The 18,194-nt window shown below is 39.6% G+C and overlaps 1 protein-coding gene across 8 annotated transcripts in view; it reads right to left on the minus strand.

Annotated features, from left to right (window-relative positions):
- The window catches only part of PATJ (PATJ crumbs cell polarity complex component), a 409,036-nt gene that overhangs the window by 152,969 nt on the left and 237,873 nt on the right, over positions 1-18,194 (minus strand). The window lies entirely within an intron of this gene.

Consider the following 18,194-nt stretch of genomic DNA (forward strand, 5'->3'; position numbering starts at 1 on the left):
CTTAGCTTCCTGAGTAGCTGGGACTACAGGTGCGCACTACACACCAGGCTCATTTTTCATAAAGACAGGGTCTTGCCATGTTACCCAGGCTGGTCTTGAACTCCTGGACTCAAGCGATCCACTTGCCCTGGCCTCCCAAAGTGCTGGGATTACAGGCATGAGCCACTGTGCCTACTAATAGTTACCCAGTTTTGATGATAAATTATATCTTTTTCTCACATTCATCATGCCATGACTTTGGGAATTAATTTAATGGCATTCTATCTCAATTTCTATATCACTAAGATGAGAAAGCCAGACCAGATGAGGGATGTAGTAGATACCTAGGGGGATTGTTGCCAGCACACAACTGCTTCTCTTTGTGAGGGACTGTCCTTCAAATCCTCTCATCACAAATACCATCCTTTATGGTGGGCAGCCAGGTTTGTGTTGCTTGTTATGCCACTCCGGGCCACGGCTGAAGAGATTCTCTCTTTAGAGGGTTTTTAATTGGAGCTGACACACAGCTCTTTTTTACATGTTCATTAAGCTACTGCGAGATGTCCATATTCTGCCACACAGATGAAGGGACTGGAAAAGCCATCATTTCCCGAGGCCCTGGTGCATCCTGATCTTCAGGTTCCAGGAAGGATTCACATGATTGCAATAGATTCCACTTTTTTGGTGAAGCTGTTGCTATGGGCCGAATTTTTATGTCTCTCTGCAAATTCATATGTTGAAGTCTTAATTCCCAATACGATGGTATTTGGACGTGGGGTCTTTGGGAAGTAACAAGGTCATGAGGATGGAGCCCTCATAGAGGAAATTAGTGCCCTTACAATAAGAGACATAATCTCTCCCTTCACCATGTGTGTGCATACAGCAGGAACACTGTCTGCAAACCAGGAAGACAGCCCTCACCAGGAACCAAATTATCTCAGCATCTAGATGTTGGGCTTCTCAGCCTCCAGAACTGTGAGAAATAGATGTCTATGGTCAGCGCAAGCTGACTGGGACAATTATTTGAACTAATTTCTGTTCTTTGCAACCAAAAAGTATTCATTGATATGGTTTCTTAGGCTCCTGCTAATTCTAAATATTAATTTGTAAATCTAACTGACATACCTCTTTCAATCTCCTAGTCTTGTGCTCTTTCAGATGTTCAGTAATTTGCCTTGGCATCCAAAAAGATACAAAAGAAGAAAAAGAAAAAGGGAAAAAGCTTTCTGTCCAAAGGAGCTTTCTATGCTCTTGACCTACAATTCTGGTTTTCTTATCTGTTTTTAGCTTCCTCATCTGATTACTGACAAAGTGGGCCTTCTGAGGTCTTCCAGATAGTTCTAGTAACTTCTGTCTCAGCTTCATGATGCCTAGTCCCAGAAAGACACTAATATTTTACCTTAGGGGTAAGTGAATTCATTTTTTTCCCAGATTCTGAATTTCCAACTCAATAAAATGTCATTCAGTAGCAAATTATAGTAGCTCTGGATACTGCAGATAACAACCTCAAATGAGAAACACCTCTATAGTCATGTGCCACATAATAATGTCTCAGTCAAGGATGGACCACATATATGATGGTGGTCCCATAGATTATAATACCATACTTTTATTGTACCTTTTCTATGTTTAGATATAAAAATATTTACCATTGTGTTACAGTTGCCTACAGTCTTCAGTACAGTAACATGCTGCCCAGGTTTACAGCCTGGGAACAATAGCCTTATATCATATAGCCTAGATATGGAGTGGGCCAGATCATCTAGGTTGTACACTTTATGACATTAATACAACAAAATCACTCAGTGATGCATTTCTCAGAAATGTATCCCTGCCATTAAGGCCTGATTGTATTTGCAAAGCTTCTAAGCCATATTATAATGGATTTTCATTGTGTTTAACTTTTCCCCTTATAGACTGGTTTCAACTACTGTAGTGGGGGAAGACAATCTGATATAAGTTAAGTCTTCTTATATTTATGTACCAGAGATGGGATACTTAATTATAACATTAACCTAGCAGAAGTAGAATTAGGGTTAATCCAATGAAAATTCAGCAAAAGTAAATGAATACAAATCCTTTTGTTATACTATACAAACTTTCACTTTAGAGATCTTTAATGAGATTTGTTTCAATAAAATTAATTATTCAAAAATATGAAGTGATAGGTTTTCAACTACTTTTAATTTTTTATAGTTCAACTAACACGAATAGAAATTTATACTGGGCTGGACACGGTGGCTCACGCCTGTACTCCTAGCACTTTGGGAGGCTGAGGTGGGTGGATTGCCTGAGCTCAGGAGTTCGAGACCAGCCTGGGGAACATGGTGAAACCCTGTCTCTACTAAAAATACAAAATATTAGCCGGGCGTGGCAGCGTGCACCTGTAATTCCAGCTACTTGGGAGGCAGAGACAGGAGAATAGCTTGACCCTGGGAGATGGAGGTTGCAGAGAGCCAAGATCACGCCATTGCACTCCAGCCTGGAGCGACAGAGTGAGACTGCATTTCAAAAAAAAAATCAAAAAGAAATTTATACCGAAGAGCACCTCAATTAAATCTACTAAAAATAACTGCCAAATTGGAAGTAAAAGTTAATTAACTTAAGTTAGGAATGGAAATATTAATTATATAAAAATTAAAGTTTAGCTGAAGTAACAGATTTGCCTGAGGTGTGAATATCGTGTCATATTATACCTAACAATACCCCACCCACACTTTCATTAAAGCAGAAAGATTATGAAAAGTGACAAATTATTATTAAATATTGAGTTGAAATTAATGTAATTTGAATTGGTGATAATTAAATCTGAGAATCCTTCTCTGTAATTTACTTTTTTTTTTTAAGAGGCAGGGTCTTGCTCTGTTGTCCAGGCTGGAGTGCAGTGGCACAATCATAGCTCACTGGAGCCTTGAAGCCTCTAACTCCCAGGTTCAAGGAATCTCCCACCTCAGCCTCCCAAGTAGTTAGGACTACAGGTATGTACCACCATGCCTGGCTAATTTTTTTGGTAGAGACAAGGTCTTGCTATCTTGCCCAGGGTGGTCCTGAACTCCTGGGATCAGGCAATCCTCTCATCTCAGCCTCCCAAAGTGCTGGGGCTACAGGTATGAGCCACTGTGCCTGGTCTAATTTTTTTCTTTAATAAACTCTTTTATTGAATATAACACACAGACAAAAAAAAAAAAAAAAAAAAAGCAAATCATAAGTACTTATAACGATGAGTATTTTTATAGGTTAACTTTTAATCCAATAATTCCACTCCTAAGAATGTATCCTAGGCTGGGCACCTGTAATCCTAGCACTTTGGGAAACCAAGGTAGGTGGATCACTTGAGATCAGGTGTTCGAGACCAGTCTGGCCACTCAGGAAGCTGAGGCATGAAAATAGCTTAAAGCCAGGAGGTGGAGGCTGCAGTAAGCTGAGATCACGCCACTGCCCTCAAGCCTGGGTGACACAATGAAACTATGCCAAAAAAAAAAAAAAACCAAAAAAGACTTATCCTAAAAAATTTAAAAACCCCATCATCCATCTCATGGCTATTCTTTTAAAAGAGAAAAACGGAAAAAAACTACATATTAACCAACAAACAATTATACTAATGATCATATATCAATAAATGGAAAACTGTGGTACTAAACACAGGTAGGGGAGGATGATACAGATGTAAATGCATTGTCGTAGAAAGAAAACACTGCATGCAGAGTGAAGAAAATAACAAATTTCATGCAACCTATTTATTTGCCACATTATTTTCACTTATGTAAAAGTTTCTGTGTGGGTTTAAAGTAAGTTCTGTGAGTATCTCTACTAAATGTTAGCAATGATCATATCTGTGGTGGGATTTAAGGTGATTTTCAGTTTGTTTTTCTATATTGACATTTTATAACTACACTAGTACCATTTAATAAACGCTTACAACACAGAGGGCACACACACATACATGTGCACACAAGCCTAATACATTACTTGTCTCACTCAAACCAGTAGAGAACTGCATGGTTACCTCATTAAAGAGATGGAGAAATTGAGGCACAGTGAGTTTAAGAAATTTGACCAACATAACACATCTAGAATCAGAATTTATAGTCAAAATCTCTTTCAGTTTAAAAGCTTATTAATTAAAAAACATTCCCTAAGGGTATTTACCTGGGGTGAAAAAAAGCCATAGAATAAGTAACTCATTTTTTAATTCTCTGAAATTGGAATTCCAATTTATAGGGCTCACAAAGTAGAAAACTCAGATCAAGAAATGCTCCAATAAAAGTACAATAGATATGTTGAATATTCACCCATTTATTCACTTACTCAACAATCATTGCATAAGTGATGAGGATACAGGAATTTTCATTACCATTGTCATCATAGCTGCCATGTATTAAACACTAAGTGTGTTCCAGGTACCAGATTCTCTGAAAGCCACTTTGTAGAAGTGACTTTGTCAGATATGGTTGCTGCCCTCAAGGATCTGGTACTGTGTAAGTGACATGGTTTTGGAAACAAATAATTGCATTGCCATATGATGTGTGTAGGCATAAAACAAGAAGCAATTGTCTCATCTTGGAGGTGGGTGTTTGCCCTTAAGAAGGAGTAGACAAATGTTTAGAGAGAAGCTTAGCAGGCATAGGGGAAGTGAGTGGCAAGAGGACTCCATGACTGGGGAAAAGCATATGAAAGGCATGCAGTTGTGAAACTCAAGGTCTCTCTGTAGGAACCACAGGTACCTTTTCAGTGTAGCTTTCAGGCTGGTGAGGAGGGAAGTAGACTGACAGAGATAATAGAGGTAGTTTCTTCTTTCCAAAAATCTTGGGCACTGGCCCCCATTTGAAGAGGATGCCCACTTTCCAAACCACTGCTCCCACTTTGCAGATGGGAGAACCGAAGGGAGGAAAGGGGTGTCAGGTTAGAGATAGGACAGGGCAGATGCCTGAAACTCAGGTGAAACACAATTTCACAATAATGAAAAAAGACTTCTGAATAAATTATCACATTAATTTTTTCCTTGGAAAAGACAAAATAGTGTACAAGAAGCAGCCACTTCTTAATACCTTGGGCAAAGGAGCAGGTTTCAAGGACTCAGTTTAATGGAAATTGCAGTGCTGAAGTAAGATCTTCCACAGCTGCAATTTAATCTATTTCTTGTGAAGTATAATGTTTCCAAAGGAACACATCCATTTAAAAGGCTTAAAGATGAGAGATTTATTTTCTCTCAAACAAAACTAATTAAATTGAAATACATTCTAAAGGCAGCATAATAGTAATATGCAGCTCACGTCTCTCTAAATTTGTTACATGGGGAAAATAGTAAGATATCCTTTTGAATTCTAAACCCTGACATGATTTTGAAAAATACTGACTTCGAGAAAATTGAGAAATACGTTTCTGTGTTGTTCTAATTTTGAATACTCCTGTGGAAGTTGCTCCAATTGCCACAAGCTGTTTCACTTGGCCAAATGAAGTCGGTGACTATAGGTAATTTCCTATCAGCTGCATGGCAAAGAATAAATGAATGAAGGCACAGTACAATCCACCTCTTATATTGCAGAGGAATCATGGTTTCCTAGGACACGGAGATATTACAGCCTAACTCTATCAGTAGTATTGTTAGCCACAAAAGCAGACAGGACTCAGGTGAAAAATGACCTGGAATTTCTTCTTCCAAGAACATCGCTATATGCCACCAGTCAAGACTTTCCCTAAACTAGCAATGCTTAATGTTTCCTCCTTTTCATAAAAACAGCTGATCTAATTAGAACCCCACCTCAATTCTCTCTGTTGCTAGAAATCTTTTCTCTTGCCTTCAAAATATTTTACTTGTCCCTTGTACAGACATAGTCAAAAATCCATTCAATCATCAAAGAACTCTATCAATAAACTCCCTAACTGTGCCCCCTTCCAACTCCAGTTTCTCTCTCTCTCTCTCTCTCTTTTTTTTTTTGAGACGGAGTTTCGCTCTTGTTGCCTAGGCTGGAGTACAGTGGCACGATCTTGGCTCACTACAACCTCTGCCTCCGGGGATCAAGCGATTCTCCTGCCTCAGCCTCCCAAGTAGCTGGGATTACAGGCATGCACCACCATACCCAGATAACTTTTTTGTATTTCTGGTAGAGACGGGGTTCCACTGTTTTGGCCAGGCTGGCCTCGAACTCCTGAACTCAAATGATGAACTTGCCTCAGCCTCCCAAAGTGCTAGGATTACAGGCATGAGCCACTGTGCCCTGCTCTCTTTTTCTTTCTTTTAAACAGTAATCTTGTTAATGAATCAGTCCTGCAGGGGCAGGATTACATCATATACAGTTGATAGTTTTTAAAGTATAACTCATAGAGTCCAGCACTGCCACATTGCTATGACAGAGAAGGTTGGTGTTCCTGTACTTTTGTAATGACAACATTGAGACTCACAAACTCAGTGACTTATAAAGGGGTTCTAGGTAAGGAGGTGGCAGAGCCAGAATCCAAGCTCAAGTCTCCTGATCTCAAAGCCTCTACGTAGGTTCAGGGCCTCTGGAATGGGTAACAAGAAGACAGAACTTGGTGCCATGGGACTCCTGCTACCTCTGTAATACTCATCCCAATCACCTGTATCCCCAGCTTCCTGCCACCACTAAAACAACAAAACAAAACCCAGCACCCAATTCTCATTCTATTATTTTTGTACAGTAAAGACAGAAAAACCCAACTCAAGTGTCAACTTTAAAAACTCTGGGCCAGGTGTGATGGCTCACACCTGTAATCCCAGCACGTTGGGAGGCTGAGGTGGGAGGATCACCTGAGGTCAGAAGTTTCACCAGACCAGCCTGGTGAAACCCCGTCTCTACTAAAAATACAAAAATTAGCCGGGCATGGTGGTGGGCGCCTGTAGTCCCAGCTACTCGGGAGGCTGAGGCAGGAGAATTGCTTGAACTTGGGAGGCAGAGGTTGCAGTGAGCCGAGATGGTACCACTGAACTCCAGCCTGGGCGGCAGAACAAGACTCTGCCTAAAAGAAAACCCAAAAAACAACAAAAACAAAAACCACAACTCTGCCTCATCTCAGCACAGTACTACTTTCTTCCTTACCTGTGTATGTAGAGAAAAACTTGCTCTAATGACAAAATTTTCACCTATCAGGTTGTCTAAGGTCTTATAATATCCAGTATTTGCTAGCTTTTGGGGTGGAAGGAATGGAACGGCCTCTCTTATATACTGTTTTTTTTTGTTTTGTTTTGAGATAGAGTCTCACTCTGTCACCGAGGCTGGAGTGCAGTGGTGTGATCTCAGTTCACTGTAACCTCCACCTCCCAGGTTCAAGCAATTCTTGTGGCTCAGCCTCCCAAGTAGCTGAGATTACAGCTGTGCAGCACCATTTTTGGCTAATTTTTGTATTTTTAGTAGACATGCGTTTCACCATGTTGGCCAGGCTGGTCTTGAACTCCTGACCTCAGGTGATCTGCCTGCCTCAGCCTCCCAAAGTGCTGGGATTACAGGTGTGAGCCACTGTGCCCCGCCTCTCTTATATACTGTTAATGGGGCAGACAATATACAAATAAAGCAAAATACAAAAGGCTAATGTAAGAAAACTTCTCTCAATTCTAAGAGCATATTTTTCCAGGCTGCATTTCAGTACAGTCACTACAATATCCATAGGACAGGAAGGAAGTTGGGAAGGCGCTGGACAAAGGAGGAAATGGAGGCCCAGAGAACAATCCCAATAGGTTATGGAAGACATGGGGGAAAACCGCAGAAAGAAGAGTCGAGAGAGGCACTGCTGAAAATTACTCCTGTAAATTTCTTCTCCAGCATATGTTCTTGTCACTACTTTTTTTTTTTTTTTTTTTTTAACAGATTTCTTCAGTAATATGCTTCTTCAATCATCATTTTTACTTTATATTTTCATGGCACTTTCCATAATTTTAAGATAATTTGGCTCACTGGAGAGACCACACATAAAGCTTTTGTGAGAGCAATAATGAGGACTGCAGTAATAAAAAATAAACGATTGTCATTCCTCCAAGACAAGAATATGGATTTTTGGCCTCAATATTTCAGTGGCATAAGGAAGTATGACTAAATAATTTAACTCTTCTCCAAACAAGCCACAGTCAGAAACAAAAATGGCAGAAATAGAACTCAAAAGACTTCATAGCAGGAAACAAAAGAATGAGGCCAACCGATACGAACTAGGTTTCACATAATAGTTTCTGCAGCTGGAAAATAAAACTCTAACTCTCTGAAGGAACTGAAGGGTAAAGGTCTTTAATTATGAAGTTCAGACAAGCTCTCCTAGTGCAAGAACAAGCTCATCAAATTAATTTTCTTCTTCTTTGGTTCTTAGGCGATGAATATAATTTCACAACTACGTACTACTTTTAATTAATTCAAAGTGGCATTCAATTTTTAGAAGATAGGCTGGGCACAGTGGCTCACATCTGTAATTCCAGCCCTTTGGGAGGTCGAGGTCAGAAGATTGCTTGAGCCTAGGAGTTGGAGATCAGCCTGGGCAATACAGAAAGACTTTGACTCTATAACAAATTAAATAAAAATTAGCTGGGCTGGACGCAGTGGCTCACGCCTGTAATCCCAGAACTTTGGGAGGCGGAGGCAGGCAGATCACTTAAGGTCAGGAGTTTAGACCAGCCTGACCAACATGGTGAAACCCTATCTCTACTAAAAATACAAAAAAAAATTAGCCAGGCCTGGTGGCGCATGCCTATAATCTCAGTTAATCAAGAGGCTGAGGCAGGAGAATAGCTTGAATTTAGGAGGTGGAGGTTGCAGTGAGCTGAGATCACGCCACTGCACTCCAGCCTGGGTGACAGGGTGAGACTCTGTCTCAAAAAGGAAAAAAAAAAACCCATTATATATATATATATTAGCTGGGCACACGGGCATGCACCTGTAGTCCTAGCCACTCAGGAAGCTGAGGAGGGAGGATTACTGGAGCCCAGGAGTTTCAAGTTACAGTGAGCTATGATCATTCCATTGCACCCCCAGCCTGGGTGACAGAGCGAGACCCTGTCTTTAAACACACACACACACACACACACACACACACACACAGAGACACACACACACACACAAAAACTAAGAAGATAAGAATAGCATGGAATTGTATTGTGAGAAACTACCTTGGGTGTTTTAAACTAGTACTAGATAAATTGCATTAATCTGTATCTACCAAAAGTATTAATACAAAATGGTAATGAATTCACTTATTACTTTCTAGAATCATTATTAATCCAGAACTCAAATAACTTAAAAACATAGGCTTTGAGTCAGAAAAGCCAGTGTCTGCATATTTATCCCAACCCTTAATGTCACAGTTTCCTTACCTATAAAATGGGAATTTAAGCACCTACTTCATAGGGTTATGGTAAAAGTTAAGACAGAGAATGCGTGTAAAGAATTTAGCACTGCCAGGCAAATAGTAAGTACTCAACGTTAGCTCAATTCCCTATTCAGCACCAACCTCACTCCCAATTTCTTTTAATGAGCAAGTCTTTTGTAACTGAAACTGAGTATAACATAATTGATTACTTAGGGAACATGATTAGCAAGACACAGATAGCTATTGGTGACAGTGCTGTAATGACCAGAGGACTGCACTTAGTGTGTGAGGCTGAGCACTCAGCCAGCACCACAGTCTTCTGGCGACTTTTAGAGTTGTGAACCAGGTTGCAGATCATCTTATGAATAACAAAATGAGGTGACTTTGGCTCTGCATAGGGGAAGGCCATATTCAGGGCTTGCTTACAAAATGTATTTGTGTCAGGTTTAATCACCCATTTCTTAATAGCTCTGAGATACAGTATTGACATACAACAAATCACATACTAAAATGTAATATTTTAGTATTAGTGAACAGTATTTATTATTAGTGAAACCATAGCTACAATCGAACACTTGATCAATTTATTTTTACACTTTCAGCTATTTAGAACCTATCTCTGGCCAGGCACAGTAGCTCACCCCTATAATCCCAGCACTTTGGGAGGCCAAGGCGGGCAGATCACTTGAGGTCAGGAGTTCAAGACTAGCCTGGCCAACATGGTGACATCGCATCTCCACTAAAATACAAAATTAGCTGGGTGTGGTGGTGTGCACCTGTAATCCCAGGTACTCAGGAGGCTGAGGCACAAGAATTACTCGAACCCAGGAGGCAGAGTTTGCTGTGAGCCAAGATTGTGCCACTGCACTTTAGCCTGGGCGATAGAGCAAGACTCCATCTCAAAAAAAAAAAAAAAAAAAAGAAAGAAAAGAAAAAAAAGAACCTATCTCTATTAATAAAGCTACAGGAAAAGTTATTTTCTTGCAATTTTTAATTCTTTGTTCTTCTTCCTGTTCCTCAAACTACTGTTTCTGTAATGGGATATTTTATTACATGAGGTCTCTGAGGGCATAGTTATTTCATTAAGAAACACACTTCATAAAATTGCATCCATGTATGGTAATCTAAAAGCGCCAATCTAGATGACAGAAGCTTCTGACTATAAATTATAAGCAATCTTATCCATACATATGCAGAAGCTAGTGATTTATTAACTACTCTACTAGTACTTCCAAACATATCTAAGTTTTCCAAAAGATTTCAAAAACAGTTCACTGGCAGCAAGCAGAGAGTCACGGATAAATTCTGAGACAGTGGTGTTGGTAAGGGCTCCTGGCAGGAGTTCTGCATAAAGCAGCTGCATGTATACTTGGACAAGTCATTTAACTTTTATAGTTTCAGTTTTTTCTCTTATAAAATAAATATTACTGGGCCGGGTGTGGTGACTCAAGCCTGTAATCCCAGCACTTTGGGAGGCCGAGACGGGTGGATCACGAGGTCAGGAGATTGAGACCATCCTGGCTAACATGGTGAAACCCCGTGTCTACTAAAAAATACAAAAAACTAGCCGGGCGAGGTGGCGGGCGCCTGTAGTCTCAGCTACTTGGGAGGCTGAGGCCGGAGAATGGCGTGAACCCGGGAGGCGGAGCTTGCAGTGAGCTGAGATCCGGCCACTGCGCTCCAGCCTGGGCGACAGAGCGAGATTCCGTCTCAAAAAAACAAAACAAAACAATATAACCTTGGTACAGGGAAAAGCCTTTCAAATTATTACCCAAACAATAATGGAAAATAATCACGTGTTTTCTTACATAAAAATTAAAAACTTTGTGTTCACACACACACACGGAGTCAGAAGAAAGACACACATACACACACACATATATATACAGTCAGAGGACAGAGCGAGACTCCATCTCAAAAAAAATTAAAAAAAAAAATTACTGGACACTGAGATCTGAGATTACCTGTAGCTCTGTCTTTATCCATGACAAATATGGGACACATTCATGCTTTTGATTTTTTCATGATTCTTAAATATCATTTTACACATGTGCAAAATAACAGGATTTTACTTGGGTTATCCTTTAGGTAAATGATACAAAGGGAACGTACTGCACACTTCTTCTATCTCAAAAGGCTTGGGAGCCAGACGAAACACAGCTCAATATACTAGCCCAATCAATTGTGCACTTCTTGTGCCACCCACTTTGTTCCTTCTGGCTGCTTCTGGAACCTGAAAAATCACTCCAATTCCCTGTACATCCCCATCAACTCTTTTTTCCCACATTTGCACTGAAGGGAAGATGATAAATGAATCGTATATTCATATGACAGCCCCATGCCCAGGCCTGTGCATTTTCCGGGACTAATTGCTTTGGGAAAGCCAATACTCTAGTGTAAGTCTCATTCCAGTCTACATGGTGATTATATGTTAATGCCTTTTGAAATTAATTCAGTAACCCTCTTACTAGCGTGGAAGTAAAGGGTAAAGAAGCTGAGATTTAATCATATTGTCTTTCAGGGGCTTAATGTAAAATTTCTTTTGTATGTGAACTGAGCCATTGATGGACAGAATTTGCTGACTGCTCTTCCACTGTAATGGTGCAGTCCCGCAGCAACAAACCTGCTAGCAAATGTCACACCAAAAGTCTGTCATGGACAGGGCTCTCAAAGAGAAGCTGAGTTTCTGGCTTCAAAGAAGCCACAATGTATGCTTGACCTCTCTTTTTGCTATTTTCTATAAATTAGCCTCATCTAAAGGGTCTGAAGGAATTAAGATCAGGTATAAATAAAAGGAGACTGTGAGCAAAGCCATACCATAGAGACAAAACAGTAATGATAAATAATATGTGCAAACAATGAAGTTATAAAAATAATCAAGACACTGAGCATTTTACTTCAATTGAGGGAGGGACTATACAAATAAACAGTGCCAGGGGGTAAAGCAACCACTTATGATTGCTCTCAGAAACCCAACAGGTATAATCTAAAAGCCCACTTGTAAATGCTTCCTATATAATTCAGTATAATTCTACAATCTACTACACTGCAATATCCAAAGAACAGCTATTATAACACTGGCTTTAGCTTTCTTGGTACTCATCATTAAATCAATTTCCTATACTCAACTCAAAAGCACATTGGATTCGGGATTATACTATATACAAATTCTTCACATATCATAGAATAATAATTGAAATTTTTTTTTTGTCAAGCACAGTGGCTATAATCCCAGCACTTTGGGAGACTGAGGCGGGCAGATTACGAGGTCAGGAGATCGAGATCATCTGGCTAACATGGTGAAACCCCGTCTCTACTAAAAATACAAAAAAATTAGCCAGGTGTGGTGGCGGGCGCCTGTAATCCCAGCTACTTGGGAGGCTGAGGCAGGAGAATGGTGTGAACCCGGGAGGCGGAACTTGCAGTGAGCCAAGATGGTGCCACTACACTCCAGCCTGGGCAACAGAGCAAGTCTCAAAACAAAAAAAAAAAAAAAAAAGAAGAAGAAAGAAAAATTTTTCTGAGCTCTAAAAAGAAATCAGGGAAATGGTTCTTACATTAATTTAATTCTCTATCATCCCTGACCGAAAGCCCAATAAGAAGATGGGTTATAAATGCTTAAGAATCCTGTATATGGGCTGGGCACAGTGGCTCACTCCTGTAATCCCAACACTTTGGGAGGCTGAGGCAGGTGGATCACCTGAGGTCAGGAGTTTGAGACCAGCCTGACCAATATGGTGAAACCCTGTCTCTACTAAATACAAAGAATTAGCCAGGCATGGTGGCATGCACCTGTAATCCCAGTTACTTGGGAGGCTGAGGCAGGAGAATTGCTTGAACCTGGGAGGCAGAGGTTGCAGTGAGCCAAGATGGTGCCACTACACTCCAGCCTGGGCAACAAGAGCAAAACTCTGTCTTGGGAACAACAACAACAAAAAGAATCTTGTATATGCATTTTTCCATTCTGCCAGCTCTTCAGGATGTTGCATGGAGCCATCAAGGAATAAAAAGACGACTTCTCTATGGGACATACTTTCAGAGACAAAGGCATTAATATAAATGAACTAAAAAGAACTGAGCTAAACAACTCTGAACAAAATATGAATAAAATCAAAATCATCTGAAATGTATTAAGGTATTGCTATGTACCAGATACTCTTATTAATTCCCACAGTATCCTCTGAGGTTGATGCTGTACAATCACTAGACTGGAAGCTCTGTGAGGGCAGGTATTATGTATTTTGTTCACCAATAGAGAATCTACACTTTGTTCATACAGTGCCTGCTATATGACAGATGCACAGTAAGATATTTGCTGAATGAATTAATAATCTCCATTTGAAAAAGGAGGTAGCTGAGGCTTAGAGAAGATAAACAATTAGCCAAAGATACATGATGCCAGAATCTGTATTCTAACATATTTGTATTTGTTATCTTTTTTTTTTAAACTACAGAATCTTTGTGGAGTGATGGGGAGTTAAGTTATTGGTATGTTTAATCTTTCTGCTCATTCCGTCTCTGAATGAAGATGAAGTTGCTGAATTGCAATGAAAGGGCCAAATTCAGAAAGTCAAAGGAAAGAATAGAAGGAGTCCAATAAAGCAAAATGTTCTTATTTTTTATCCAGCAGAGTTCTTCCAGACTCCAGCTTAGCAAACAGATACCTGAAGTTTCTAAGGGGGTGGAAGTCTGTTTTAATTAACAGTTAACTATTCACCATGCTGTGCTATTATTGTGATATAATCAGAAATACATATTTGTTCTCTGCTTGCAGTTTCTGGCACAGAGCTCCTAAAACCCTTGTAATTTCCTGAGCAACAGGGGTGCTAGGTGTTAGGTACATCTTTTTTTTTTTTTCAGGTTTTCCTTTTTATTTAATCAAAGACTGGTGACTACACATAAATACAGCACAACGACTTCAGATCATTCTTCATATTGTGTACACACAAACCCATGAACATAATCTGAAAGAAAGCTGTAGACAGCAATGAAATGCATACAGCTTTTTCTTCCCTCGCTCAAAAAAAAGTTTAAACACACAAACTTAGAATCTCATCAGCACACACTCTCTTGTGACAAATGATTCAGACATAAATAGTGGGTGCAAAGAAACTATATGCTAGCATATGAATAACCTTTGTTAATGAAAAAACAGAAGCAGCCATAATGATTAAGATACTTTCAGTTACCGATAACTAGTTGTGCTCTAAAGGGCATTATCAAAAGAGAAATCATGCTGCAGAGAAAAACAATAGATACATACACAATGAGAAAATAAACTGCAAGATTAATACATGCATATTTAATACTGGAAAAATCACAGCCCTCCAAAATTTCTGCACATTTGTTATAAAAGCCCTCTGCACTCAATTAAAATTAAAATGATCTTAAAAGGATAATACTTGTAAAGTTTAAGTCTTCTTAGCCACAGAAATTGCAATGGAAATAAATGTTCAGAGTCATTTTCAAAACAAAACCAAAACAAAAATCTATTCTTCCGATGACATGCAAGACACACTGCTCTACATTCCCAATGACTAGGAAAAAAAACCCTCAAGTCAATTTTTAGTTTGCAGATGCTCAAGAGTTTTGTATTCCAGCAGGAGTTCAAATCTTTTTTTGTTTTAATATTTGGTCTCTGATCTGGGTTCCTGACACAGAGCTCCTAATCCCTTGGAATTCCTTGGGCGACAAGAGTGTCTTTTGTTCTAACAAGGCAACTCTTGGTGGGTTCTTGAATGGGAGATGATTGCCAGAAGGACCAAACCACAGCTAAAAGCTTGGAATGTTCAGTTCCGACCCTCAGGGAGAATGAGGTAATAATTGCTCATGCCTACATGATGAAGCCTTAATAAAAACCCCTGAACTATGGGGTTTGAATAGCTCTTGGCTTGCTGAACATGTGGACCTGTCTGGAGGGTAGCACACCCAGACAGGGCATGGAAACTCTGCCCTCCCCGTCACTTACACCTCAACCTGTCTCTTCATCTGGTTGTTTGCCTGTATCTTCCTAACTTTCTTTATGGCTAAATATAAGTAAATCGTTTCCCTGTCTTCTGTGAGCCATCCTAGGAAATTAATCAAACCTGAGGAGGGGTTCATGGAAACTCCCAATTAAGAGCTGGTTGGTCAGAAGTTCAGGTCATAACCTGGGATTGCGAATGGCCTCTAAAGTGGTGGGAGACAGTGTTGCGGGACTGAGCCCTTAACCTGTGGGACTGACGCTGTCTCCACGTACCTAGTGTCAGAACTGAATTGAATCATAGGATACTCAATTGCTGTCAGCTGGAGAACTGCTCGGCATGTGGGGGACAATCTTCACACATTTGATGTCAGCTGATGTTCTGCTGTCTAAGACAAGGAAAACTCTTTACCTCCTACATACATTATGCTGAGCAACTTCTGAAATATAACCAATAATCAAAAGCATTGAGACAAGTTATGGTAGGTCTTCTGAGTCCAGTGCTTGCTGCCACATACATAGTGCTGAATTTTGTGTTTGACCTGTAAAATACTCTCATTACTCTGCAGCCACAGCTCATTTGTTACCAGTGTCTAATAAAATGTCAGACAGAGAAATAAAATACCCGTGCTCCTGTTGTTCTGGATACCACAGGACATTCCATCTTGAGTTTCAATAAGGTAGAAAGAATGGAACAAGAATCCTCATATTCCAAATTATAGCCTCTGGAGTGTTTCCATATACCAAGCAAGACAGGAAATCTCTGTCTAGATATGTATGACACAACAGAGTGACTTAATATACATGATTCCCTGAAGACGAAAGCATAAAAAATCAGGAATCTCCTGAATCTAAACAGACTGGGTTGGTTAAAGAAGTTCCACGGAGATCAGGCTCAGTGGCTCGTGCCTGTAATCCCAGCACTTTGGGAAGCCGAGGTGGGTGGATCACTTGAGGTCGGGAGTTCGAGACCAGCCCAACCAACATGGAGAAAGCCTGTGTCTACTAAAAATACAAAAATTAGCCGGGCATGGTGGCGCTTGCCTGTAATCCTGGCTACTCTGGAGGCTGAGGCAGGAGAATCTCTTGAACCTGGAAGGCGGAGGTTGCAGTGAACCGAGATCGCGCCATTGCACTCCAGCCTGGGCAACAAGAGGGAAACTCCGTCTCAAAAAAAAAAAAAAAAAAAAAAAAAAAAAGTCCCATGGGGAGCACAGTATACCTCAGGGGCTGTAGCATGGGTCTTGGAGTCTGGCAAGCCTGGGTTCTTAACCACACTTAGTCACTTAGTTCTGCAATAGTAGGTCTGTTATTTACCCAGTTTCTCACCCATAAAATGGAGATAATAATAGTTGTTACCATAAAGCGTTCTTAAGAATACTGAATACAAATATGTACAATGCATATGCGCAGTGCTAGTGATAACTGAGTACACTGGCTCTAACTTTCATCATTTTTACTACTGCCATCACTTTTGTCTCATCTCTGAGGAAGTCTCTAAACATAAGCCAAAGGAAACAAACTGAGGTAATGAATAATATTAGTTACATAAGGTCATCTTTGACTTTATTTATGTAATGATTATACTAGTCAGGGTTATGACCCAATGTGGGTCCCATTCAGGATGCTATATCATAAAAGAACAAGAAAAGAAAAGTATTCCTGGAAGTGACTTCTTTGCAGAAACAGGTTTTAAGTGGGAAGAAGCAACCAGCAATTGGAAGAAAGAGTTGATGGTGATGGTCTTCCTGTTGCACCTGGCCAGCTGTGGCAGTAGTTATTATTAGGCAAGTAAAATTATGGATGACTGTAAATTCTATTCTGAGTCAAGTCTGAGGAGGAAATCGTAAAATGCAAAATCAGTAAGCCTTCATTTCAAGTAAGCAGTCTAACACTCAGCGTCTCTGTGATTTAGCTAGCCTAAATGTCCTAAAGTTGGAACATTTTATCAAATAGGCCTTAAAGCACAATGGTTTACAGAGAGCTACAAGTCAAACTGCCTGCCATTGAATCCTAACACCATCATTTACTTTGTGATCTCACCAGTAAAAGAGGTTGTTCTGTTTGGTACCAGGTATATTTTAGCAGTTATTGTCATCATCATCATCATCATCATCATCATATCATCATCATTATTGCATTTCTCATTTTGTAATATAAATATCTTTTCATGTCTGTTTTCTTCTTCTAAACTGTGAGCTATACTAATGAAGGAACTGGATGTCTTCATCTCTTTTTCTGTTTCTGGTCCTAATAGACACTCAGAAGTGTTAGCTGAAAGAATGAGTGAATGAATAACCAAATGAGTATCAAACTAAGATAAGCTCAGAACAGATACCTTGAATTTAAGTGTAGAAGAATAATAACCTTTTCAGATTATTAATGAAATTATCGAGAGTAATTTAAAGAGGATCAGTCATCTTCTTAGCTTCTGTTTTGTCTATTCTATTCCTAAAGAAAGAACCTATGTAACCTTAACCCATATCCTGAACTTCACAGACATTAACTATTATTTTTGAGAAGTTCACAGGCTCTTGTTGGCTGTAACATCTTCCCCACTTCCCTGCCCCAAAAAACTGAAGAACAATAACAGTTACACATATGATTAATTCAAAACCCAAAGAGAATTTTGATAAATACTACCAAAATTAGGTTAATATACAAACAAATTAATTTTGAATATTTAAAAATTGACATTAAAAACAAAGGTTTTAATATGTTTTGATGATATTTTACTGAAGAACTTCTAAAATATTCTGTGAGATTAGTTTTCACATAAGCAGCAAATAACATTTGCAAGCAACATTTCTGTTCTTGCTTTGAAAAATGATTTTAAGTAGTTGAAGGAAATATAATTTGACATCATTCTTTTCTTTCACCTCATTTTCCTACAGAACATCCACTGCACCCATCCACTTCACCAAAAGATAAGTTAAAAACATATGCT

This window comes from Chlorocebus sabaeus, chromosome 20 (genome assembly GCF_047675955.1).
Source record: "Chlorocebus sabaeus isolate Y175 chromosome 20, mChlSab1.0.hap1, whole genome shotgun sequence".
Classification (NCBI taxonomy): domain Eukaryota; kingdom Metazoa; phylum Chordata; class Mammalia; order Primates; family Cercopithecidae; genus Chlorocebus; species Chlorocebus sabaeus.